Below are 27033 nucleotides of genomic sequence, written 5' to 3' on the forward strand. Positions count from 1 at the left end.
CGATTACAGTTGTCGCTTTTTCTCTCTGTTGACCTCCATAGGATTTGTTTCTTTTTTGAGGCATTCTCCCAGTAGTCACATACCCAGCTAATGTTTACACTTATAATTATTCATGTCATTAGCAAATTTATTTCACCTCTCATTAGAATACAATAAATGTTATACTAAAATAGAACAAGACCAATAATACATCACATACAATCTACTCAATCTGATAATGAGCAGAGGGGATGTAACTTCAAAGGGAAAAAGACAACTGAAGTTGAGACAGTTCTGCCAGGTTATCATGTTGCCTTTAGTAATTTGTTTGAAGAGAATGAGTGCTGGCTCTGCTGTTGATGCTATAGAAAATGAAATGAGAACTAATCCGGGGAGGATGTCACAGTGCTGGAGAAGGAAGAAACCAGGAGGTAATTGACATTTTTTTCAAAGGGGCCTCAGATTAACTATGCCCACAGGGAGTTTGTGGAATTGTAACTGGGACTTAACAGTAACAGTGACATTTCTTTGAAAAGAAGATTTCATCATCCTTGCTATCTGGAATTCAGGAGCTGTATGCTTCTGGACTCTTAAAAACTATGGCCCTTCAAGGGAGAAATAACTCTATTATTTTTTGACATACTCATTAAGTCTTTCAGCAATGTAAAAAGGTGACTTTATTTATTCATCCATTCTAGATACATTTAAAGAGAATCTACTGTATGCCTGGCTCTCTTCTAGGGGCTGGGGGACACAACAATAAATTAGATAGATAAAATAGATAAAACTCCTTGCTTGCATGAACTTTCTTCCTAATGATAGGAAACAAATACAAACACAAATAAACAATACAAATGAAGTATGCAATATGTTAGATAATGATGAATACTGTGCCGGAATAAAAAAGTAAGGATAGATTCCAGAGAGAGTATGACAGTTAAGCAGATACCCGAAGAAGGGTTCAGAAGAAACATCATTTTATAACTGGGAGAAAAGAACTTCATGCAGAAGCAGTGTAGAGGATGTGAGGAGTGAGTGTGATTGGTTTTTAAAAGGAAAAACAGAAGCCATTCTGACTGGAAAAGGATGAGTAGCGAGCAAGGGTAGTAGAGATGAAGCCTGATCATGGAAGGTCTTGTAGGTCATTGCTGGGACACTGGCCTTCGTCTGACTGGTACGGGAAGTAAAGAAAAATTTGAGTAGACGAGTGACACAATAGGATTTATATTTTAACAGAATCACCATCTGTTTTGTTGAAAATAGACAGCAGGAGGGCAAGGGAAGAAACAACAAGACTAATTAGAAGGTTATTGCAGCGATCCAGGCAAGAGAGGCGGAGGCTTGCAACAGCTTTGTAGTAATGGAAGGGGTGAGAAGTGGTTGGAATCAGGATTTGTTGACGGATCTGACAGGCAGATATAAAAAAGAATTCAAGGGTGGTTTCAAATTTTTAGTTTGACAATTAGTAGTGTTGGTAAACAGAGTTTCTGTTTACTGGGACAAGGAACACAGGCAGACATGAGAGTAAAATAGGTTTGAGGGAAAGAATTGCCTAAGTTAGGAATGTTTTGGGTTTGTACAGGAGATTGCAGATAGTTCAGCTTCCAGAAAGCATGGTGAGTGTGAAAGGAAACAATGGTAAGTACGGTTGGACAGGTAGCCTGGGACTATATTGCGTGCAGGCAGTGGGGCCATGTTGGTACTAGGCAAGGTTCTTGGGAGTCCTTCACAGTTTCCTAAAAGCAGGGCTGATTTTCTTCAATATGAGAGTTCCACAGGTGGCTTATCTCTTCAAACCTCCAAGGTCACACTTCAAACTCCAGCTGGATTGTCATGTCCCCTGTTAAAAGACCTCTGGGGTTGCATTACTGTCTGCATTGCAATAGCCTTTGGGCTATTCTTCCATGAAGCTTGGAGGTGGAAAGGAGGGTGGCTTCCCAGCTTTCTCTTCACTCTTTTTGCTCAGAGCGAAATTTCAGTGTTGATCGCTGCAGTGAGACAGCTAAGCGGCAAAACCAAAACGGAACAAAGCCCAAATAAAGTCAAAAACAGCTTACAAAGAGCTCTTCTAGGAATACTCTCTGCTCTTTAGTTTTGACTTCCTTCTGAGATAACTGGAAGTGAACTGCTGAGACAGTTCACTTTGTTTACTGTCCCCCAGTCTCCACATTGACTTGAGATGTTTGGCTGTAACTCCTTGATGTACTGCCATTTTTATTAATATTGAAAATACCAATAATCCAACTTAGTAAACTGTTTTCCCAAGTATCAGGAGTGTGTGACAAGACCTTGAAGCCAGTGCCACATACCACCTGGCTAACTGGAGAAGTCAGGTTTCAGGGTCAGAAGCCCCTCCCAGAGTTAAACCAGCTGCTTAGATAACGCAGATAGGATTTGGATACAACCTCTTTATTGTTTTAGGCCATAGCGCTGTCCAGACTCATGGAGTGTTCCTTTAAATACACTGGCAGCTAGCTGAAGTTTAACCACAAGTGAGTGGAAATTTGTGAGTTTTAAAAACTCATCCAGGCGGGTGGAATAGTGCAAAGCTTGCTGCTTTCAAAAGCCATTGAATGTACCAAAACTTAAAGAGAAGGCAATGAAAGGTAACAGTCTTAGAACTGAAGCACCACTATTGTTGGGGGAAAATATTGTTTACTTTTACTTTTCATTCTGAGTCTATCTCTGCTACTGACTTAACGTGTGACCTTAGTCCAGGCAATTCACCTCACTCTGCCTCATCATCTTTTGAGCTAGAATAATAGCATCAATTTTCCTTTCAAGGCATGTTAGGATGAATGGATGCTTATTATAAAGAACACTTAGTTTCTGAAGCACTGCTTACATGAATATGTTCATGAATATCTTTGAAGAAACATTCTGAATTATAAGCATTTGGATTTGGCCTTGGAGGAGCCTCTTAGGTTGCCTGTAGTTCAGTAGCTGAATCTGACTTAACCACATCACCTAGGCTTTTTTTGTTTGTTCGTTCACTTTCGTTGTTAAAGCTGTGGCAAATAATCATGTGGTGAATGACCATGCTCGCTGAAAGAAAGCGTACAGGACCAAATCCTAAGAGAGGATCTAGGTTTCACTCAGTTGCAAACCATTCCTTTTCAAACCCCTAGTAATGGAGAGATCCAACGTGTTCTCCCCATTTTTCTCAGTAGAGAAGTCTGCATTTCCTCCCATTATCATCCTATGCCTTTCCTGAAATAATAACAGCTATATGAAATAGCAATAACTATGGTTTAATGAGCACTTACTAGGCACCAGTGATGTGATGTATTAAATTAATATGTATATATATATATTTTACCATTGTAGAGCTGAGGAAATTGAGGAACAAAGAGATTTTGCCTCAATTACTCAACCTCAAAGAGATTGAGTAATCTGCTCAAGGTCACAGAGCTAGTAAATGGCAGAGATAAAAAAAAGTATAGAGAGAGGGAGGAGAGAGGATACAAAATTGTTTAGCGCACAGATGTTTAATGAATGCTTGCCCCTTTCTCTCTCTCCTACCCTCATCCCTGTCCACACACGTGTGAATTAATTTAGTAGTTACTACTTATTAATTCATCCATCTATTCATCTATTTATTTTTGGCCAGCATCTTCTGAGGTCAACCATATGACCAGAATTGTGCTCAGCCCATTAGACTTTATTTCATTGACTCTTCATCACAGTTCTTTAAGAAGAATCCTATATCTGTCTCCATTTTATGGATGGAGAAATAGGCTTGGTGATGTTAAGTACATCTTTCAAGGTCATAAAGCTAGAAAGTTGTGGCATCTCACTGTTATCATTTTATATTTGTGGAGGACAATTAGTACTCTTATTTCATTCCCAGAGTACTGTCAAATTTGTTATAATGGACTAAAATCACACAGGTTGCAAATTCCACATGGGACAGAGTCATGTCATGCACACCTGTAACATTTCACGTGTGCCTAGGGTAGATGCCCAGAAAATTCTTACTAATTGAGTGTGCAGAGTAAATATCATCTTTATCACGTAATTGAGGACATCAACTTTATAAAATGTTTAAATAATTTCCTTAACATCTAGAAGGTTAATATAATGTACCATTCAAACCATGACATTTCTAAGAGTGAAAAGTTGTTCCTATTCGTGTAGGGACACTACCCCAACCTGAGACTGTGTGGGTTAACCCAGCTGTACTGTTAACCTATTAACATTACACAACTAATTGGTTGTGTGATGTTAACTGAAGAGTTTTCAGAGCCTAAACATTTTATACAGGAAGAGATAGTGGAAAATGTTATTTCAACACCTTACCGTTCCTTTCTCAGTAGTACAACATCTTTTACTTCTTCTCCTGGCAGAATCAGGAATGGAGAGCGTTAAGTTCTTCTTAGAAACTTCTCAAATCTTTATAACTTAACATTTAGTAACAACTGATGCAGATATACCAGCCAAATAATTTCCACAGGTTTCAATTAAAGAGTGAATGGAAACCTGCAGCCTATCCAAAGTATCGAAAACGTCAAGCGTTCGAAAAACGGATCTCGCCTTTATAGAAACCATTTCAACTTCTAAGCCTTCATTTTTCTATTCTGTACACACACCCTATACACCATATATATCTGTAGGGAATAAAAATCTGAGTGTGCAAATTAAGTGGCTACAAATTAAGTAAAGATGGAATCACCTGTAAACTTAATACTCAGTTCTTCTTTAAAATATAGACGCCTTGAAAAAGAGGCAAAACAAGGGTCACCCAGCACACACGGGGTCAGTTTTCACTTCGAAGAACTAAGAAAGCAAGAGATGGTGCAAAAATTTCCCTGAGCATCTGTTATGCCGAAATGATTTTATAGCTTGTAGAAAACTAATCTAATCGGGGCTTAACAGCAACTAATGACTGGTAAGGGCTCCATTCGATAACAAATGTTCCTGGTATTCTTGCTTTAGAAACGACTGCAGGCATTAGCTTATTAAGGAATTAGGCCCTGACTAGGTAAGCACTAAAAGCTCAATCACTGTATGATGAAGCAGTTATTTTCATGTAGCTGCAGGAAAATCCAGTAAATCTAAAAAATTCGGGAGGCGGTGCGTGGAGGCCAGCACACTGAACGTCTAGTGAATTTAAGCTACATAATTTGAGATGAACGGTATCCAACGGAAACCTGAAAGGACTGTAACACTCAGAACGAGGCATCTAGCTGACCTGAGCAAGAAGTACCCCTGTTTGTGTGCGATAGCTGAGTTGCATTTAGGGAAAGATTTATCAAGTCCTTCTGTGAGTGCTCAACCAGATTTTGGGCACAGGACGCTTCTTAGAGGTGTCGTACCACTGAACCTCCACACACACACAACCCTCCACACGTGTGCTCACACACACACGCACATATACACATACGTGCACCTTGCATGTCTTGTTAACGTTTCTCCATTAACAGATCTTGGCAGTAATTTCAGAGACAGGAAAATATTTGAATGTGGGAACTTTATTTATGGTCGATTGTAATGTTATCCATGCTTTCCTGTCTTGATATAGTATATAGGTTAGCAATGGGGGAGGCTGATGAGGCTTAATGGTTGTGTAATAGATGCAAAGTTTCCACCTTTCAGATTCTGCTCCTACAAAACAGTGGCATTTTCTTCATGAACTCTGTGAGAAAATGAGCTAAAAATAAGATACCCCTTTTGAAGAACTGGTCAGTGAATGTGATCCGAAAGCATTTGATATCGCACGACTCCACAGGACATGGCCCAGTTCAAATGCTTAACACCTGAGGTGAGACTTGCCTTCTGCATTCAGAAACTGGCCCAGGTGTTTTCATTCTAAGTCTTCAGAAAAACCCTTTCCAAAAAATCTCATTTGAAAGGAATATTACTACCTACACCATGAAAATACGAAAGTTCCTTTATCCAACAGCTGCATGGGAGACTTACCTTATCCATGACCTTTTTTCCTCAAGCTCAGACTGAAATAGATAACAGCCACTAGACTGTAGGATGAAACAATGAGCTTTCGTGGTTCATGGTTGGCATTTCGAAATGCTCCATCCCTTAATCCCCAAGCCAACCCCCTCCCCAACAAAAATAACACCACCAACAAAAACTCCACCTGTTACGTAAACAACTTGCTTTGTTTCACCAGAAGATGGTCAAATCCATTGATTTTCATTCACTTGAATGTCCAGGACTGAATCAACAACAGGCAGACTAAGCCAGTGATTAAGGTATAAACAGTTCAGAGATACCAGAAAAACAACAAGAAATATTTTTGAAAATACTAATATTTTAGATTTCAAAAGAAATTATCACAGGAAATTTCAAACGTGTTTTTGATTTTCCTTATATTTATTTTACCGCTTAGTATTTTTTTTAAGTATCAGAGACTTTGTTCCATAAATTTCTCAGGGTTTAGGGGCTCTTAATTTCTTAATATGATCCTCTTAAACATCACCGTGAACTCTGTAGGTCCTTCTTTGCAATTACACACAAATATCGAATCTAACACAACTGTCTACTCTAAGCTCTGTATCCTCTGCTTCAATCCATCGCCTCCTGAGTCTCTGCCTTGCTACTCCGTTATCGCCTCCATCCTTGACTGACCCCATAGACCTATCATACTTCCTTCATAGGCTTTATCACACTACATATGCTTAAGTCAATGTGATTCTTCTCTGCAAGGTTCCCCCTTAACATCATATTTAAAAATTCCAAAAGTTATTCCCTATTTAAAAAAATCTGATCAGATAAAGCACAACTTTGCTGTATCCAGTTTGGCCATGAGATGGTCAGGGCTATTTGAAACCCATCCTAATTATGAATAACTAAATAAAGTATACAGTATAAGTGACAGGTATTATAATATGTACATCAACAGTGTGGTATGGGAGCCCAGAGAAAGAAGCATCTATCAGTGATGACTCTTGATGTAAGAACAGAAATTGACTCTGGCTTGATTTAGGGGGAAAAGTATTGGAAAGAGAGTAAGAGAAGGTGAAGGGGCTGGGAAACTGGGCTTGAAAACTGGGCAGGAATCAAGCAAGCAAAGGCCATGCTGTGGAACAAAATCCAGTCTGCTGGCCATTGCACTCCTTATGGTCAATCTGTGAACTTAGTTTTTTGCATCATTCACTCAAAGTTCAAACTGCTGGGGACTGGATCAATTTTAGATCACATACTTGTCCTTGGGCTGTAGGGGGTGGAGACAACAAGAATTTGGCTTGCTAACTTCAAGTTTTAAAAGGAGCCGCCAACAGTGAGAAGTGGACATTGGGAGTCCCTCTCACTAAAATACTGTGCACAATGCTGAATTCCCCAAAGGGAGAGCAAGCTGGTAACAGAAAGGGTGGTGGGTTGGACGGTGATCAGCTAAAAAAGTAACAAATGTCTGCTTACAGAATCTAAGTCAGGCTTCTTTGTTAAAGAAGTGTGTTCCTGAAGAAGTATCATTTAAACTGAAAGACAAGTCAGAGTTTGCAAACTGAAGGAAATGAAGAATTAAAAAAAATTGAAGTATAGTTGATTTACAACGTTGTATTAGTTTCTGGTGTACAGCAAAGTCATTCAGTTTTTTAAAAGAAAACCATGTATATACATACATACATACATGTACATGTATACGTGTGTGTGTGCATATATATACACATACTTTTCATATTCTTTTCCATTATGGTTTATTACAAATTATTGAATATAGTTCCCTGTGCTATAGAGTTATTGTTTATTTTATATATAGTAGCTTATATCTGCTAATCCCAAACTCCTAATTTATCCCTCCCCATGCCTTTCTCTTTTGGTAACCAGAAGTTTGTTTTCTATGTCTGTGAGTCTGTTTCTATTTTGTAAATAAGTTCATTTGTGTTATATTTTAGATTCCACATAGAAGTGATATCATATGGTATTTGTCTTTCTCTGACTTTCTTCATTTAGTATGATAATGTCTAGGTCCATCCATGTTGCTGCAAATGGCATTATTGGAAATGAAGTATATTTTAAGTGGAAAACATACTATATGTGCAGAGACATAGAAAGCCCAGCACTTTCAATAATAGGAATATATTTGCTATGACAAGAGTTTCTCCTGTATTTTAGCTTATGGAACGGTTGAAGGAGATGAAATTGGAGAAATAAGTTAAATCGCAGAGATAGAATTTTAAATGTATTATTTTGGCAATGTGAAGTCCACAAAGGATTCAAACAAGGGCTTGCCAAGATCAGATCTGTGCTATAGAAAGATTACTTGGGCCTCAGTGAAGAGGATGAATTTTGGTGATTCTCTCAGATTTAATCTTGTTTCTTTAGGCTGTGGGACAGATGTTAAAAATGACAACTTCATGTCCTTTTTACAGTTTATATTAACCCTCTGAATTCTTTGTTTCACTTACAAACTCACCTTTCTGATGTGTACACCTTTTGATATTAACATTCAAAAGACCTTCCTTAGTATCAAATGTCTTGTCTTGAGTGTTCCATTTGTTTTCTATTGCTGCTGTATACAGCATCTCACACTTAGTGGTTTAAAACAATACAGATTTATTATCTCATCATTCTGTAGGTTAGAGATCTGGCAGGAATCTTACTGCACTAAAATCAAAGTGTAGGCTGAAGATCTTACTGCGTTTCTTCTGAGATTCTAGGGGAAAACCAATTGCTCCCTTGCCTTTTCTAGCACACAGAGACTGCCTACATCCTGTAGCTCATGGGCCACTCCTCCATCTTCAAAGCCAGCAATGTCTGGTTGAGTTCTCACATTGCATCACTCTGACTCCGCTTCTGTCATTGCGTTTCTTCCTCTGACTCTCTTTTCCACTCTTAAGGACCCTTTTGGTTACACTGGGTCTATCCGATAATCTTTCTATTTTTGGCATCAGCTAACATGCAGCTTTAATACCATCTGCAACCTTAATTCCCTCTTGCCATGTAAAATAACATATTCAGAGGTTCTGGGGCTTAGGATGTGGGTATTCTCTGTCAGGCCACAATGAACATTTGCTGAATAGCCTTGCAACCAAAGTCTCAGAGTTGCCATGATACGATCATAGAACTCTGACTCTGCTTTCCCCGTGGTGAAGCATTCAGGTTGTGTTATGTCCACGATGCTGGATGTAAATTCCTCTACTCCCAGGTCTGTTTCTCTCCTTCTATATCACAGTTGTTCACAGTCCTCACTGCCTAGCTCTCTTGAGGAGGTGCAGAATACGGACAGAAAGTCCTTCGTAATTACAGATGATCCACTGATTGCTTACAAAAGGGCTTCTTTCATAAGAGTATTCTCATTCAGTTCTGACACCAAAGCTTTGAACTAGCTTTTAATCTCCCTCCTCTTTTGCCATTTTTCAGATGAGACAACAAACGTTCAGAGAAACTAAGGGTGGAGCTCATAAAGTTGGCGCTAGAACTCAAGCCCAGGCCTCCTGCCTTCACACTGGCCTTATCTGCCACATTCCCCACCACAACAGCTTCTCTGTGGGATGTGCCACTGGGCTCACATATTAACATCGCTTCCACACAGAATTCCTACGATTCATGAAGGGGACTCGATATTTCCTATCCATGACCACCGAACCCCAGCTGAGCTTCTCCCGCCATTGGTATTTCTCTCTACTGCCAGAGCGCGCCCACTGGCCTTGTTCCCCACTCCCCCCCCATATCAGCTTCTGCAGTTGAGCAGGCCTTTTCTGGCTCCAGCTGTGGTCTTTTCTGCTCCAGATGGGAGGGAGGAAGAGACAGATGAAGGGAGGGGAAGCGGCCCCTCTCAGAGATGCGGAAAGCTTTAGTGCCCTTCTCTCACGGATACCTGCAGTTTTGCTTTTGTTAGAAATCACCACCAGCCCGGCAATATTAACCCGCAAACTACAGTCACAATCAGATCACACTCTTATTTCCTGGGATTCTGAGAGGCTTCAGAAAGTTATAAATATAACACTTTACAGACTGAACTGGACGCCCAGGGAGAAACCCCCGGCGATTAGCAATAGGACCTTGTGCTGATTAGATACAGATCTTTCAAAGAGTTCAGAGCATGTGCTCTCAGGGGTTTACTGTGTATCCCCTACCCATCCTGAAATTGCTCTGATAGCACAGAAGACATTAGACACAACTAAGTCCTTCTTAATGATCCCACTTGAAAATGATATTTGTCAAGTATTTTAAAGGTTTCAGATTCCTTTAACTTACATGATTTTATTCAATTCTCTCAGCATTCTGTGAAGTAGGTAAGGCAATTGCAAGTATCCCTTTTCATAGATGAAGATGTCAAGGCCCATCTTTACAGAGCTAGTGTGTGGCGGAATCAAGATTAGAATTCAGGATCCAGGTTCCGATTCAACTCTTATTTCCCTAGGCCATATTGTTCTCATCACTAGCTGCTCACTTTCTCTCTTTTACTGCCTTTTCCACCTCATTGCAAGGTGGCTTGAGGGAACTAAAGTGACAACAGATGCCAAATCAGAGAGCTGTCTTTTAAAATCTAGTTTTCAATGACAACATAGTTACCTAAAGTATATTTGCATTAGCCTGGGGCACTGTTCTCAATAAAAATTTTTCCCTTTCCAATTACTGGTATAATCAAATAAATATGTATTGCTGGCCAACTCTGTCACAGCCCTGTGCTAAGTGCTAGAAGAAACGACAAAAGAGAAAGGGTCAGAGGTAAGGTTACTGTTGTCATGGAACTTATTCCACTCATTCCACTCTTTGTGCACTTAGACTCATTCCAATCCATGGAATGTTAAAGAACCATTAATTTTTTAAGGAAACTCATGCTGAGGATAAGTGCACAAAGAGTGGGAATGAGTAGAAATAGAGTTTGAACTGAGCGTGAAGAAATTAAGTAAGGGGAACGGGGAATACAGGCTTTGTTTTAGTTTGTTTTGTTATTTGTGTTAAGCTGGGGGACACCCTTAATAAAGATCTAGGAGAGGAAAAAGGTCTGCTAACAGCCATCACGAGGTTCTGGCAGCTTTCTGATTTTCGAGAAGCCTCATCCTTAGATCCATCTTTTTGCCTTTGGAAAGATGATGAGGCCTCAAGCTACATCCTTGCAAAATTTTGCCACTGAACTCTTGCCAGCAGTCAGAGTCTGAAACCCTTCAGTTTCAAATGTGAGTCCAAATGACCACAACCATCTACCAGTGTTTTCTAGGATGCTCACCACACCCCTGTCCCCATACCCACACATTCTTGAAGGGAAGAAGGCTGTTTTTATATAACACAATGGCCCAGTACTTTCCCAGAGAACAGAAACATGTATTTTATTTATTTTTTAAAAATTTATTTATTTTTGGCTGTGTTGGACCTTCATTGCTGTGCGTGGGCTTTCTTTCGTTGCGGTGCATGGGCTTCTCATTGCGGTGGCTTCTCTTGTTGCGGAGCACAGGCTCTAGGTGCGCGGGCTTCAGTAGTTGTGGCTCGTGGGCTCTAGAGCGCAGGCCCAGTAGTTGTGGCGCACAGGCTTAGTTGCTCCACGGCATGTGGGATCTTCCGGGACCTGGGCTCGAACCCGTGTCCCCTGCATTATGGATTCTTAACCACTGTGTCACCAGGGCAGTCCCGTGTATTTCACATATAAAAATTCCCAGTGCACTCAAACTATGGTAGAGACTTACGTGTCTACATCTACTTTTCTTCTTCCAGACACGTGGGAAGATTCTCCCTTCCTGAAATTGGATAGTGTTGTTCTGGCCAATGGCTTAGGCAGAAGTAACATGAGCGACATATGTCACTTTTAGATCAGAGCATTTAATTCTGACGTAAGATCCTCACAACTGGCAAAATCCATCTGAACTCCCAGGATGAGGCGGCCATGGAGCTGAACTCCCTACTTAGGTGTGATTGACAGATACTGTGAATGAGAAATTAACCTTTGTTGTTTATATCACTAAAAATGTTGGTGTTGATGTATTCTGCAGCATAACCTAGCCAATTCTGAATGCCTTAATTTAAATTTTTTTGAAAGAATAGGTGGAATAAATTCAGTCTACTTCAACCCAGTGTCTGATTCTCAGCAGTTCCTCTTTATTTTCCTTAAGGTCCTTGACTTCTACGTTCAGCCTGCTCATGACGGGTTTGTATTGTTTCCGGGCCCCTCTCTGGCTTGGTAGCCATTTTTCTGAAATGTTTCTTGAGAATTATCTTGTCAAAGAATTTGGACCAAGCCCCGGGAAGCCCAGTGGTAAAGCAGAGGATCTAGATACACAGGCCTCTGTGTGTTGCCCATCGATGGTACACTGTCCCGAGGGTCTGATCTCTCCTTCTGCCTGCTTTTAGGAAGTCCTAGGTACCCTCTACCCCAAAATATCAAACCTTGCTTGGTTAGAATACTGCTAGGAGGAAGTCAGCCAAGATACAAATCCATCTTGTCTAAATGGGCCAACAATATGTAGGCTGAAGAATGGTAAACTTTAAACTTTTAATGTTTTTTTCTTCCTACTTCTTCAAGATGTACTTCCTTTCCCTCCCCCTAAAGTTCGAGCTGCTCTTGCTTGTTAGACACCATCTTCATTATTAGAGTATACTTTGTTGCCGTAGCAAATTTGTTTTTACTCTCACATTTTATTGCACTTACAGCTGCTACAGGCAAAAGAGAAGGAGGAAGGCGGATCATGATTTTATTTTCTCTAAAGTGGCCAGGCTTCCTCCTGATCTGAGAAACTTTTAACTCCCCCCAAAAGGGTGCAGTCTTACAGCCAGGAATAGCAAAGGTGGTGCATTGCAGGGGAAGACAGGCTGTGGTTCTCCAGCCTGGGACCAGAACAGGGCACGGTGCTTTCCTGTGGATTACATCGTTCTTCTATTCACTCTTTCCTTTCAGGCTTCAGCATTTGTACTAGAAACAAAAAAGTAAGTAGGAAAAAAAAAAAAAAAAGAAAAAAAAAAAAAGTAAGTAGGCCCTCTATCAGTGATGAAGATCAAAGAGGAAGCAGAAGTAGGAAAGTTTTACCGAAATGCCTTTCTAAGGTCCCTTAGTACCGGGTCTCAAGGTGACCCTGAACCCCCAAATTATACTAATGATGGTAGTAATATCTTACACGTGCATAGTACCTTTGATCTTTCAGTGCATTTTTACATGTACTGCCTAATTTTTCTTTTTCTGTTGTTAAACAGTAGCCCTTAATGAAGACTTCTCCATGAACTGTATTTTATACTGATGTCTTAATTCATCCATTTTGTCACTTTTTCAACAAATACTTTCATATCTCCTACTGAGTTACTATTTGTACTGAAGAGACAGCATCTTAAACTATCTAATCCTGCCACTACTTTACTTTATGTGCATAAATCTTATCCCAGCAGACACGACTTGCTATTTGAGAATGCGTTCTTAGACAGCTTCTGTGGCTCACATGGGGACCACTCCAGTGTGAGGCACTCCGTAAACTTCACAGGCTGATGGAGAGTCAGGGTTTCGTCCAGTACTAGGACTACGGATTTGACACCTAGAACTTTAATTCTCTGTCTGTCACAGGCCAATGACTTTTGCTATTTGTATATTAAAAAGTGCAATTAAGGTTTCCGTTCTTGGCATGATATTAAACATCATCAAACTTTATAAATACTTCTTAAATATTTTTGCAGGAGGAAAAATCTGTGACTTTCAACTGTAATTTTTAAATGTTCAATATGTATAGACAAGCTGCTGTATTTTATATAAATGAATGTATTCATAGAACAAACTTTAAATTTCAGAAAACAACACAGATTGTAGGAGTTTAAATTCCTGTTCATATTCCAGTAGCAATGAGTAATGTGTCCATTTTAGGAACGGTGGCAAACGACTGAGGAGGAGTGCGTTTCTACACTTGCTGGAGATTGCTATTTTGTGGAGAAGCATTTGTGGTCTGGTGACTCAAGACAGGGAGGTAGGTAGCTACCCATTCTGTATTCTAAATTCGGCTTCCACTGCTCCATCTGTGCTGGGCTCACGCTGAGGCCTTGTCTAGGTAACACTACCCTCTACTGGGTGGAACCAGAACTCCTCAATCCTTTGATCCGGGGCAACGTGTTGTAGATTCTAAACTCTAAGACAGACGTTAGGGATGGTTTTCACAGATGCGGAAACTGACATCCGGAAGGCGTAATGGTCAAGGCTGTGACTCTTGACAGTTTATATCAGAGACCAGTCGAAGAACTGTGCTTTCTTGACTCTTGGATGGCTACTTTTCCCCAAAATTTCAGAGTAGGATGGAGGCTGAATAGCACACACAACAAAAAATATAAATGTATTACTTGCAGCTCTAGGAGGATCTGTTAAGTAACCAAATGTCTATTGCTGCATGAAGTGCCTGTGCTATTTAAATCTAGTTACGGTGAAAAATTCAAGATTTATCATAGACCTTTACATTATTTGTAAAACCACTCGAATACACTGGGTTTTTTTTTTTTCTTTTTTAAATGTTTCACCATTTGCTGCTTCAGTAAGAATGTGTCTTCAGATGGAACTTTGTCCTAAGGGCCTATGGAACGTTGTTAATGGGCACATTTTCAGAGCAGTGTTTCTCCAATCGGAGGACCTTAATTGGTGTCCTTACTACTTCTACATTTTCATGCAGCATTATGTGTTCAGCTCGACCTGCATAAAATGGACCAGATGAATAGATGGAGGAGGCAGCCGTGCATGTGGGAAAGAAGGGATTTGACAGGCCAAAATATCATGTGATGTAAATTATAGTAACACCTCACCTCTTAATAATTCAAATGTCGATCAATCTCACCTCTTTAGCACACAACTAAGAACCTAGAAGTAGGCAATAAAGACAGCAGAAACTGGTGTTGCCTAGACCTTAATCCCGTTAAGAGTGGCCCCCGTGCCCTCACTTAGTGTCTATATTCTCTTTTTAAAAATTAATTAATTAATTAGGCTGCGTTGGGTCTTCGTTGCTGTGCGTGGGCTTTCTCTAGTTGTGGTGAGCAGGGCCTACTCTTTGTTAGGGTGTGCAGGCTTCTCATGCAGCGGCTTCTCTTGTTGCAGAGCATGGGCTCTAGGCACACGGGCTTCAGTAGTTGTGGCATGCAGGCTCAGTAGTTGTGGCACATGGGCTTAGCTGCTCTGCGGCATGTGGGATCTTCCCGGACCAGGGCTTGAACCCATGTCCCCTGCACTGGCAGGCGGAATCTTAGAATCTTAACCACTGCACCACCAGGGAAGTCCTATATTCTCTTATTTCACGTAAATCCTTTAAAATAGGTCCAAAGTACATGAAGACAGCAAATTATGGGGTAGGGGCAGGAGCGGTAGTGGAACGAGCTGTTACAGGCACGTATACACATAGGAGTACAAAGTAATAGCTGGTGGCATGACAGAAAGCAGGAGACAAAAGGAATAGATTCAACTAAAGTATTGTGATCTCAAGATCACTAACAACCCTTTGCAAAGGGACCAAAATTCACACTCACCTCAGGAAAGTCCAAGAGTTAATTTTATAATAGTGACCTAGAATGGTAAAAAAGAAAAAAAAAAGGTTAAATAGTGTTCTATTTAATCCCCTTTAGAGTAAAAAAAACCAGTTTCACAGTCACCATTTTAGATTTCGATTCAAAAATAGTTAGAATGAATAGGAACTTCATTAATTTGTCATAAGCTGTACAGAAAATTCAACTATCTAGAAGAAGCCATAAGATTAAGAGAACTTGATGAATTTTATTGGCTCTTTGGAATTCCTGTATTAAAATGTAAAGTTGCTTTATTCAAGTCATTTAACAAAAGTATATCGAATGCCTCGTCTACTCTGTGCTAGGCAATGTTCTAATCACGAAAGATGGTACATGTATCCAAACAGACTTAAATTCTGGTCCTCACTGAGGACAAATGGAGGAAGGCATTCAATAAGCAAAATAAATACATAAATGTATACAGAATATGAGATGTAAACAACTATTTGAGGAAATACAAACTAGAAAATGGGGACACCAAGCACCGGTGAGTCTGAGGAGAAGTTGCAAGTTTAAATAAGCAAGTGAGGAGAGGTTTCCCTGAGAAGTGGTTGGGGGGTGAGGAAGCAAGCCACGTACGTGTCCATGGGAAGACTCTGGTTCCCTTACACACTTACTCTGATTACCCGTAATGCCTCCATGATCTGACCACTCTCTCTCTAATTTTCAGATCTTTCCTTCTGCTCCCTGACTCCAGCAGTCCTTGGATCTGACATCGATCCTACCCCCATTTCACTGGCTCTCAGCCTTCTCAAGCCCTTACTTCCCTTTAAATCCCATGGTCAACCATTATTACCACTCCCTAGCACTTCCCTAAATTCTCTTGGCCCCTCCTGCTTCGCTGTACTCCTTTAGTAAAACCTCAGCCGTGGGGAAATCCAAATTGTCTTCTACTCTGTGCCTATGACCTCTCAGTTTAAATTAAAGACTGCAGATCTCAACCAGGCTCTTAATGCTGCCCAGAAATCATACTGCAGAATTCTAGTCCATTTCCTCCTCCACAATCCCAGATGTATATTCCACTCCCTTTCCTGTTTCATTTTAACTCCAGCTCTCAGTTTTATGACCTTGCTTCCTATTTCACAAAGAAAAAAGAACCCATTAAGAGACAACTTTCACAGGTTCCCACCACCATACCCACCCAGCTAGCAGCATCAGAGCTGCCTCTGCCCTGTTATGGTAGATGCAGTGTCTGTGCTGCTAAGGACACCTCCTTTGGGCACCCCATCTAATCCTTTTTTGTCTGTCCAAGGACACTCCAGCAACCTTGTCCTGCATCATCATTTTTTCCTCTCTACTGAATCCTTCTCATTAGCTTGCTTACAAACAAGCCTGCTCTGGAGTCTGTGTCTCTTTCCAGCTACCAATTCATTTGTTTGCTTTATTACAGCAAAATTTCTCAAAAGAGTTGCCTATACTTAGTAGATCTGATTCCTCTTCCACCCATTCTTTTTTTTGAAATAACTCCAGTCAGGTTTTCCAACTTTCTAGCCTCCCAAAACTACTTTCTCAAGCTCCCTAACGATCTCTAGTACTTTGCTATATCTAGTGATTACTTTTCATCAAGATTGACCCACCTGTACCATTTGATTTAGTTTTCATCATCTGTTAATGCTTCTTTTTATTGCCTGTCACCTATTAGGTCCTAAAGGGATTTTGATGGGAATGCACTGGAGTCTGGAACCCTGAATCTGTGGGGGCATTATAAATAAAAGTAAGATTTATATAGCACTTCACATTATCAAAACAAACAAGCTATAGAGCATCTATTTGAATATTTACAATAATCCCAGGAGAAAGGCATTTTTCAGATGAGAACTATTAACAAGGAAGATGTGACAAAGACAGGATTACATACATTTATATAGCTTCTCAGAGGCAGAAGCAAGCCTGTATTGGACAGTGGATACTGGATGGTGGGAGCTGAGTAGAGGTGGATAGTTCTGCAGGCTGAAGAGGGAATCTTGCCAAAGAAAGGAAAGAACGTCAAAATAAATAAATAAATAAAGGATGGAAGAGGCTAATTTTGTCCTATTTGTCATTTTACGCCCAGACTATTTTAATGTATGAGCCATGTTACTAGAAAAGTTTAAAGTAATAAGGAAGAATCCTGAAGTTGGTTTTAGGAATAAAATTAAAAGCCACTGGGCTCTACCCTAAATTTCAATTGTTGTTCTCCTTGCATAAAGAGTATTGATTTAAAAAAAAAAAAAAGTGTGAGGACTGTTATGGGTTGAATGTTTGTGCTCCCTCCAAATTCACATTTGAAATCCTAATCCCCCATGTGATCTCATTAGAAGGTGGCCCTGTGGGAGGTGATAAGGTCATAAGGGTAGAGACCTCCTATAGGGGATTAGTGTCCCCAGAGAGCATTCTCACCCTTTCCACTATGTGAGGATGCAAAGCGAAAACAGCTGTCTGTGACCCAGAAGAGGGCTCTTACTGGAACCCCGCCATGCTGGCACTCTGATCTTGGACTTCAAGCCTTCAGAACTGAGAGAAACAAATTTCTGTTGTATGTAAGCCACCCAGTCCGTGGCACTTTGTTATAGCAGCCTGAAATGACCAAGACGAGGACATTACAATTTAGTGCCTTAGTCCAGACTATGATTATATATATAATATATATGATAGAATGAATGGCTTAAACAACAGAAATTTATTTCTCATAGTTCTGGAGGCTGGGGATTCCAAGATATAAAGGCCCTGGCATATTCAGTGTCTCTTGAGAGCCTGCTTCCTGGTTCATAGACACCTGTCTTCTAACTGGCTGGGTCCTCATGTGGTCCAAGGGGAAGGGAACTCTCTGTGATCTCTCTTATAAGGGCACTAATCACATTCATGAGGGGTCCACCCTCATGCCCTCACAAAGACCCCACCTCCAAATACCATCACATTGCGGATTAAGTTTCAACACAAACAAACATCCAGTCTACAGCAGTGCCCAATATTTTTCACCCTGAATCTCTAATACTGCAAGAGAATCTGGAACTCTCTAGAATTCTTCTCAGAGACTGACCTGAGAAGGTTGCCACCACCAGTCTTTCTAGAGTTGGTCTTAGGACACAAGCAAATCTAGGCAATACGTAAGAGACTAAAAAAAAAAAATGTTTGCATGTCATCCATCTCCAGCCCTGTCCATCTGTCTCGCACACGTGCACATGTGCACACACACACATATATTGATACAGAAGCAACCCACTGCTCTTGTATGGAAACAGTTATAGTTCAAGCTGGTAAAACATTCTGCTGAGCACCTTCTACACAGATTAAACCTTTGTCTTTCTTTGCTCTGAAGTTGATAGAGGAGAACACTTAGATGAACTAAATAATAAAGTGATCCCATTCTTGTCATTTACTTCCACATATATAAGGATAAAAAGGCCATCCTTGCATGAAACTGTAATGCTGACTACCTTTCTCTGCTCACTTTAAATCCAATCACTTAGAGCAATCCATCAGCATTCAAATACACAGAAGACTGCAGCTTCATAAACTGAGACAACACAATTCAGTGCCTTGCCACTACATTTGCTATCAATTATGGTAGTCATAATCTCAAGTATTAGAGGAGGACTGGCATATTAACCTAAATACTGTTGAAGGGACTGTGCTGCTTTCACAAAGTTATTTTTTAAATTTTTTATTTTGTGCATTGTACTTCATTAACCTACACAGAGAATCAGTGATGTGGGTGCTGTACACTCTGGCCTCTGCCTCTTGCCCACTATTTTATTTTATTTTATTTTTTTAACATCTTTATTGGAGTATAATTGCTTTACAATGGTGTGTTCGTTTCTGCTGCATAACAAAGTGAATCAGTTATACATATACATATATCCCCGTATCTCCTCCCTCTTGTGTCTCCCTCCCTCCCACCCTCCCTATCCCACCCCTCTAGGTGGTCACAAAGCACCGAGCTGATCTCCCTGTGCTATGCGGCTGCTTCCCACTAGCTATCAGTTTTACATTTGGTAGTGTATATATGTCCATGCCACTCTCTCACTTTGTCCTAGCTTACCCTTCCCCCTCCCCGTGTCCTCAAGTCCATTCTCTAGTAGGTCTGTGTCTTTATTCCCGTCTTGCTCCTAGGTTCTTCATGACCTTTTTCTTTTTTTTAGATTCCATATATATGTGTTAGCATATGGTATTTGTTTTTCTCTTTCTGACTTACTTCACTCTGTATGACAGACTCTAGGTCCATCCACCTCACTACAAATAACTCAATTTTGTTTCTTTTTATGGCTGAGTAATATTCATTGTATATATGTGCCACATCTTCTTTATCCATTCATCTGTTGATGGACACTTAGGTTGCTTCCATGTCCTGGCTACTGTAAATAGAGCTACAATGAACATTGTGGTACATGACTCTTTTTGAATTATGGTTTTCTTAGGGTATATGCCCAGTAGTGGGATTGCTGAGTCGTATGGTAGTTCTATTTTTAGTTTTTTAAGGACCCTCCATAGTTTGCCCACTATTTTAAATCCTACTTTATCAATCCCTTATATGATCTTGATATATTTTAGGTCTGTTTTTGTTTTGTGTTCAAAGACTTATTTAAATAGAGTTGTACCACCTGTCATATGTAGCAGTGTGACTGAGAGAAAACTCATGGGTGTCTTAAAAGTTATTTCTTTAAGCCTAAGTCTCTTCATATATAAAATGATAACAATACTCACCTCAATGGATTATTATGAGAACTAGACAGAATAATATGAGCCATTGAACACTGTTCTCTCTTTCCCTCACCTGGGGTTACCCCAAAAGTGTCCGTGTAAGAATCAAGAATGTGTTTTAGTTATAAATGAATTTTTCCTTGTTACCCCCCTCCTTTTTTTTTTAACAGAGATCATTTTAATGGAAAAGGAACTAATAAAAGACGACAAATCACGTACAGTCCCATCACTCATTATATACCCATATTCATTCACTCAGCAAATATTTATTAAGCATCTATTATGTGCCAGGCATGGTTCTAGATTTTGAAACTAGAGCACTAAATGAAATAGACAAAAATTCTTGCCCTCAGGAACAGCTTCTATTTTTTTTCTCCTTTACATTTCTCTTCTGTATACACACATATGATACATGGTTGCAATAACCGTAGTCATAGTTTTTATTCTGCTTCTTTCATTTATGATTAGATTCTTTTAAGCTTCCATGTTGCTAAACTCTATAATTTTAATGTCAAAATAATATTCCTTGGAGTTGATACACAATAATTTAATTGCCCAGTCCCCTAATGTTGGAAATTTAGCCCCAGCACCCATCCCCAGGTGCAGTGAGCAACCATGTATATATACCTTGTTCTACTGATTTCCTTTTTATAACTACATCATGGTGAGATTACTGTGTCAGAGTATACGAGCACTATTAGTCAGATCATTTAGGTAAAAGAAGGAAATCCAACTCATTATTCTCTGGTGGATTCTATCTACATATTTTGAAGACAGTATACAATTTAGTACTCAAAGGTGTGAAACATACGTGGAATGGTACATACATTCAGTTAAGAGAGGAAGAAACAGACAGATTTTAGCTATACAGCTCTTAAAAACAAAAAAGATGAGATTTCCAAAGAGGAAGGTGTGTGGCCCAGTGCGGCCAAAGGTAATCAGAACGGGCAGAGTGGGTTGAGGTTATGCAAAGGTCACAGTTGTGGAGTGGATAGATTTGAACATGATCTGATAAATGGTGGAGAGTCATTGTCATTACTTCAGCAAGAGAACAGCACAAAGAAAGGAGTGTTATATAATCTGTAAAAGCAATGTTGTCTTGCTCTTGGGAAGCTGAGGAACCTAGATACCTTTCATTTTACTTAGCTTTTACATTTGCTATTAAACCCATTTGCTATTAAACCCAAATGCTTCCTCTCACCGTGTTTCAGACCATGAGGAATGTAAAAACACCTGAAGCAGGATCAAGCCCAATGTGCTGAGGGAGGATCTCCTAAATGGAACATGCTTGATCAGCACAGCAGGCTTGACCCTCCTATGAGGAAGACGCAGAATCAATAATCCCCAGAAAGGGAGTGGCAGCTCTGTATGATGGAAAAGTTCTTCCAGCTCCTGGGCTATCCAAACACAGTCCCTCCTTTCCAGGTAATTAGGCTTCTACTCAATAATGAGGCAGCATTTATAATCTGCTGACATGTCAGCCTGAAAGCCAGAGAGTACAGATGAGGAAATTTTGCTTTTTGTGTATCTTTTCCTTGTCTTCGAATCAAAGGTTACTGAAATTGACAAACTGGGCAGTCGGCTGAAGAGTACGCCCAGTTCCCTCTGGAGGACTTGGGTGTGGTAGTGATTAGATACCATTCAGGCCATTTGTTTCCAATTAATTAGAGGGGAAAAACAGACTCTAGGTTGAAAATGTTTTGAGGACAGGACTTCTTCACTTTATACTTGTTTTCCTCCTACCTAACTGTAGAACAGTGCCTGGATGGGTGCCTGCCACATAGTACCTGCTCAACAAGGTTTGACTAGTAAATGAATGAACTAGTAAATGAATGACTAGTAAATGAATGACTACTAAATGAATGAACCATATATACTAGTTGCTCATTAATATTTGGTAATTGCCTATTTGCTCAGTTTACAAGTTTTCTGTACCTGTATCTTTGTGACTAAAACTTAGTAAGGGAGAAAACTGATTTTTCACTCCATTACAGTGAGAGGAGCTTGAGAGAAGAGCAAAGGAAAGGAGAAGAAAGCACAGACTTCACCATAGGGAAATATGCCAGATGGGCCTTTATTACTTTTAGTTATTGAAAGGCCTCCTGTCAGTTTTAAGAACATTTTTCAAAGCTATAAACTATCATAAAGAGATAAGTGAAGATGTCATTGTTCTGTCCAATGCTCCATTATCAAAGGCTAGTGTAGTAACCACCACACAGGACCCATCCGTGCATATTTGATGAATAAATGATTGAATGAAGGGAATATGGTTCTTCCTCCAGGAATTTCATAGTGAGGGTAGGAGACAGAAGCCCACAAGAGAATTGTGGAACCTTAGAAATCTTCTATAGCCTATGACTCCATTAGTGGTCAATTCTCATGAATGTTCAATCAGCCATGAACCCAAATATGGAGCCATTTTCCAGAACAAATGCCTCAGTGTCCATGAGGACACCTTGAGAAACTCTGTGGTTAATTTCTAACTCTGTATCTACCTCTATGCAGGTACTGGCAGAGTGGGAGAGATTTGAAAACAAAAAACAAATAGAAGATCAGATATTACTCTCTAGTTGGAGAAAAAATACATATACAGTGAAATAATGAGAGAATAAGAACATAAATGCAAAAAGGTTTCCCCAACTGAAACCTTTTGTTCTTAGATGGTTGCCCTGAAACACGTGATCAGAGCTTGGAAATCAGCATCAAATTGGTGGGATATAAAGCTAGTTATAGTCTTAGAAGCTCTCGTTTTGCAAAATTATCTTGCAAGTATAGCTCACTACTGATGATATCCTAGGTACCCAAACCAGATGGCATAAGATTTGCTACCTTAAATGCACAGCCCACATGCCCACTGAGTTGTGTAAGGGGCTAACCGGGAATGTTAGATAACAACCCAAGCAGCATAAACAACCTTGAAGTCAAAGAAAACTATACGAAAATATATAGCTTTCTAAAGATTTTACATGTTTAAAGCCCCTTAAGAAATAAAACACATGCAAAATAAATAAAAGAAATGTTAAATTGGCACTGGATTAACATGCTATAATGCAGCAGTACCAAACGAATCCCTTGGTAGCTGAATAATTAAGAGCCAGGGGAGGATTTATAATCTAGGGCAACTAATACACAGGGCTGTAAGTGCTGGTCTAGCACTAAGAATTCAGCACAACTGTGTTGATGTCTTCCCGTGGAGGCTTATGTATTTTTCTGCTTTATTTTAGGACAGGAGAGTACACAGAGAGGTGAATCCGAGATCTATATTTATAATTCTATTTCTGTTTGATACCACAGTTTGCATTAAACAATATCAAACATTAAAAAAGGTAATTTGCATTTCTCATTCTTAATGTTCAACAATTTTAAAAAAATGTTTGCAAGATATCACTCCAGGTTCAGTGTATCTTCCCTCACCAGTTAGTTACTGCATTCATTCATTCATTCAACAGACATTAGTTGAGTTCCTACTAAGTGCAAAAAAATGCTGTGCTAGGCTTTGAACATGTGGAATGACTGAGAGATAACCCATCCTGGCTGAAGTTCACAGTCTTTGGAAAGTCATTTAGTTATGAGTGGTGATGCGGGAAAATATTAGTATGTTCAGGTAAGGGCAAATCCTTTGGTGTGGTTGGTGTGGATACAGCATGAAGGAAATGTAGAAAATTAAACTGGAAAAGTAATTAGTCATTCTCCTGTTAATAGAAGATCAATGGATAAATAAATTTGAGTTTTGCAGTGGGGTGTGTGAGAAATGATCAGGTTACAGTTTTAAATGATGACCTTGAAAACTATAGCGAGGATAGCTTAGAAGAGAAAGGCACTGAAGACAGAGAGAAAATTAGGGAAAAATTGGAAATCTTCCAAGGATACTGAGTGTTTTGGATTAAGCCTGCAAAAGTGGGAACAGAGAAAAGAAAAGAATTCAAGAGGCATTTCTGAGGCAGAACTGACAGGCTTAGCAATTTACTGTGTAATTAGTAATCAGATGTGTATGAATTATGACTAAAGATATGAGTTGATGAGATTATAAATAAAAACATAAAGTGAGGGGAAAAAAAAGCCAAGGCTGAACTTAGAGAAAGCTCCAATATTTAAGAGACCAAGAAGAGAAAAAGGAGCCACGGGAGAATCTAGGAAAGAACCATGATTGATTCTGTGCTTTATTACAGGTAAACGCAATTTTCTTTCCATCATATTTACATCTTTCTTAATACTTATTAATGCTGGCTTGCTATCAGATCTTTCTTTTTCTGTTGTGCCATATGTGTATCTTCTGGGAATCAACTTCTAATTTAATACCAGTTTTTCTTGATATGTGCCATTCAGGCTTGATCTGGGATTTGGGAAATCTTAGTTCAAGAAATCTTCGTTCAAGGTATGTGACCCTGGACATTTTCCTGAATATCTCTGCAGCTTAGTTCCCTAGCTGTAAAATTAATGATTGGTCTAAATGACTTTTACTGTCCATTTATATCTCTGGGATCTTAGCCATCCAGTGGTATACTGATTAGCAACCATCCCTAGGTTTGTCCCAATCTGTGTGGAGACAGATTAATGGGCAATCGTCCACTGGAAAATGACAAGCGGCTCCAAGACTCTTACAACTCTGGAGGACTATGGTGTGGACCTTAGAAATACTGATTCTTAGACTATTTCTGGGGAACAGTCTGTGGCTTTTGCTGTGGTAGTCATTTCTTCTCACATGATCCTGAAAGTAGACATAAATTGCTTTGCCATGTCTGCTATTTTCCTATTTTTATGACTTTGGGGGGAAACAACGGACTAATTTAGCCTTCCTGCATATTCTTAAAAATTTGTGATAAAGCTCAGAGCTGCAACACTCCCCCAATTTCTTAATCATGACTTGTTATTTCAAAAGAGCTTGCATTTTGCGAAGTATTACACAATGCTGATATTCCTTGAAAGGGAAAGAATTTGGTCCACCTACGTCTGACAGACTGGTTTGTCAAAGAACACAGAGAATGTCCTTTGCCTACCTTCCCAGTCCACCTAGGTCATCTCTAAAGGCCCCTTCAAGCTGATGACACACCAGAGAAAAGCACATTTAAAAAAATTCCTGGAAGGGCTGTTGCAGTAAAGAGGGCTTTTAATGATGTTTTGACATTTCTGGGATGAATGCTTTGGTAGAACAAACTGAGAAAATGCTCAGGAAAGGATACGGGAAGCTTTAGCTACTCGTATGTGAACTGCCAGTAACTTTTTTCTGTTAATACAATTACACATAATATAAGGAAAATAAAAGATTTAATACTTTTTAAAATATAACACATTTTTTACTGTATGGTCATCTCCAATTTTTGAGGTCCTAAACTGAGTATATAAACCTGGACCTAGGGAGTATCTGTTCCATTAAAAATGGTTGCAATGGACTAAATAAATGGACACTGACATTTTAAAATATATATATTAGAATTGGATTACCAAGTGAAAAGGAGATTTTTTTCCCCCTGGAGATTTTTCTTACCTGAAGACTAGCAGAACTCTTTGACCTCCAGCAATTTATTCCAACATTCTAAGTTTATGATTGCTTATTACTCTATTGTTATTTCATTTAACGGTAGGCTTTAAATGTCCCTTAAACACATTCCTTAGATGTAAAGGTTTTTGTTTGAGGCCTTGGAGTAGAGCGTGAAATATAGAGTCTTCTGCAATATGAAGCAGTGTTGCTGAACCATGAGAGCACAGTGGTGTCATTAGGGAGAGCTACTGCCCTAGAAGTTTGCTCTCCTTATGCCTAAATTGATAAATTGTAATCATCATCGGCTAATCTCCAGTGTAATGGAAACCTATTTGTAATGATTACACCCTGGGAGAACTTACTGTTCGTTAGGGGTGAGGGGGAGGGAGTTTGCATGCTTGCATCGTGAGTACTCACCCATATATGTGCATACACACACACACACACACACACACACCCCTTAAACCCCAAATAATAATAAATTAATCAGTTGCAGGGTCCAGTTGCTTATAGCTAAATTTAGTAGAGAATTCTGGTGATGCGGTGGCTTCCTATCTGAGAACGCCTTATCTTTTCCTCTCAGCACTTCTCCAGCCAATTCTGGATGTAGCCCTTGGCAGATAGTACCCATTGCAGGCTCCTGCTGTCCGTGTTCCATGCTTGGCTGCCAGAGTACCAGGAGGTGTGGCTTAAACTACATGCACTCTTGACCAAAGTGGCATTCCCTGGCATCCAAATCTCCCCATCTCTTGCTGCAGCATCTGAGAGAAAGCCATGACTTAATATCTCCAGTCTCATTCATGGTGAACAGTGCTTGACATGAGCTTGAGCGAGAGAGGTGATTATCTTGGCTGGAATTAAGTAGCTACAGGTGTTAACACCTGCTGCACAGTTAGTGGCTGTCTTCGTGACTGCTGTTTACTCTCTCTTCTTGAAACAGGTCACTTGGTGCTTGAGTCAACAGAAACAAGGTCTTTGGCCTTAATCTGCCTTCCATAATAGGCAAGCAAAATACAAGCCCAAGAGAATGAACACACGACCCCCTTGGCTTGCCCATTTAGAGAAGAGATGTACATGAAAATTTGGAGCTAACTTTATAAAAATTCATATTTCGAAAACCAGAATGCAGTTTAAATTTTCAAAGGGGAAGCATTACTAACATTTTAAAGTTTGGTATTCTGAAATAGAATAGCCATGGCCTTTCATTTCTCATCGTTGCTGCTGCCGTTGTTTGGTTTTTACTTGTGATTAATTGATATGAAAGCTTCTAATAACAAGTATTTTGCTGTGGAATGCCACGTGTCTCCATAAATATTGGCTGAACAAATGCAATCTAGTTGTTGCTCACCAATTTACTGAACATTGCTGCAAAACCCAAGTCTTCTTGGTTTGCATTTTTTAGCTCAGGGTTCCCAGCTTCTGAGAATTCTTCCTCTTTAACACTGCTTACTGTACATTCCCATAGTACTTTCTTATTTCCTCAA

The 27033-nt window shown here is 39.7% G+C and overlaps 1 long non-coding RNA gene across 1 annotated transcript in view; it reads right to left on the reverse strand.

The window, feature by feature from the left end:
• Positions 1-293: 293 nt before the first annotated feature.
• Positions 294-27033, reverse strand: part of LOC132531964 (uncharacterized) — a 49928-nt gene continuing 23188 nt past the window's right edge. The window contains exons 2-3 of the long non-coding RNA XR_009544252.1: positions 15355-15391; positions 294-387 (exon numbers count right to left, since the gene is read on the reverse strand). This is a non-coding gene — a long non-coding RNA (uncharacterized LOC132531964). The remainder of the gene's footprint in view (positions 388-15354; positions 15392-27033) is intronic.

This window comes from Lagenorhynchus albirostris, chromosome 13 (genome assembly GCF_949774975.1).
Source record: "Lagenorhynchus albirostris chromosome 13, mLagAlb1.1, whole genome shotgun sequence".
NCBI classification, from domain to species: Eukaryota; Metazoa; Chordata; class Mammalia; order Artiodactyla; family Delphinidae; genus Lagenorhynchus; species Lagenorhynchus albirostris.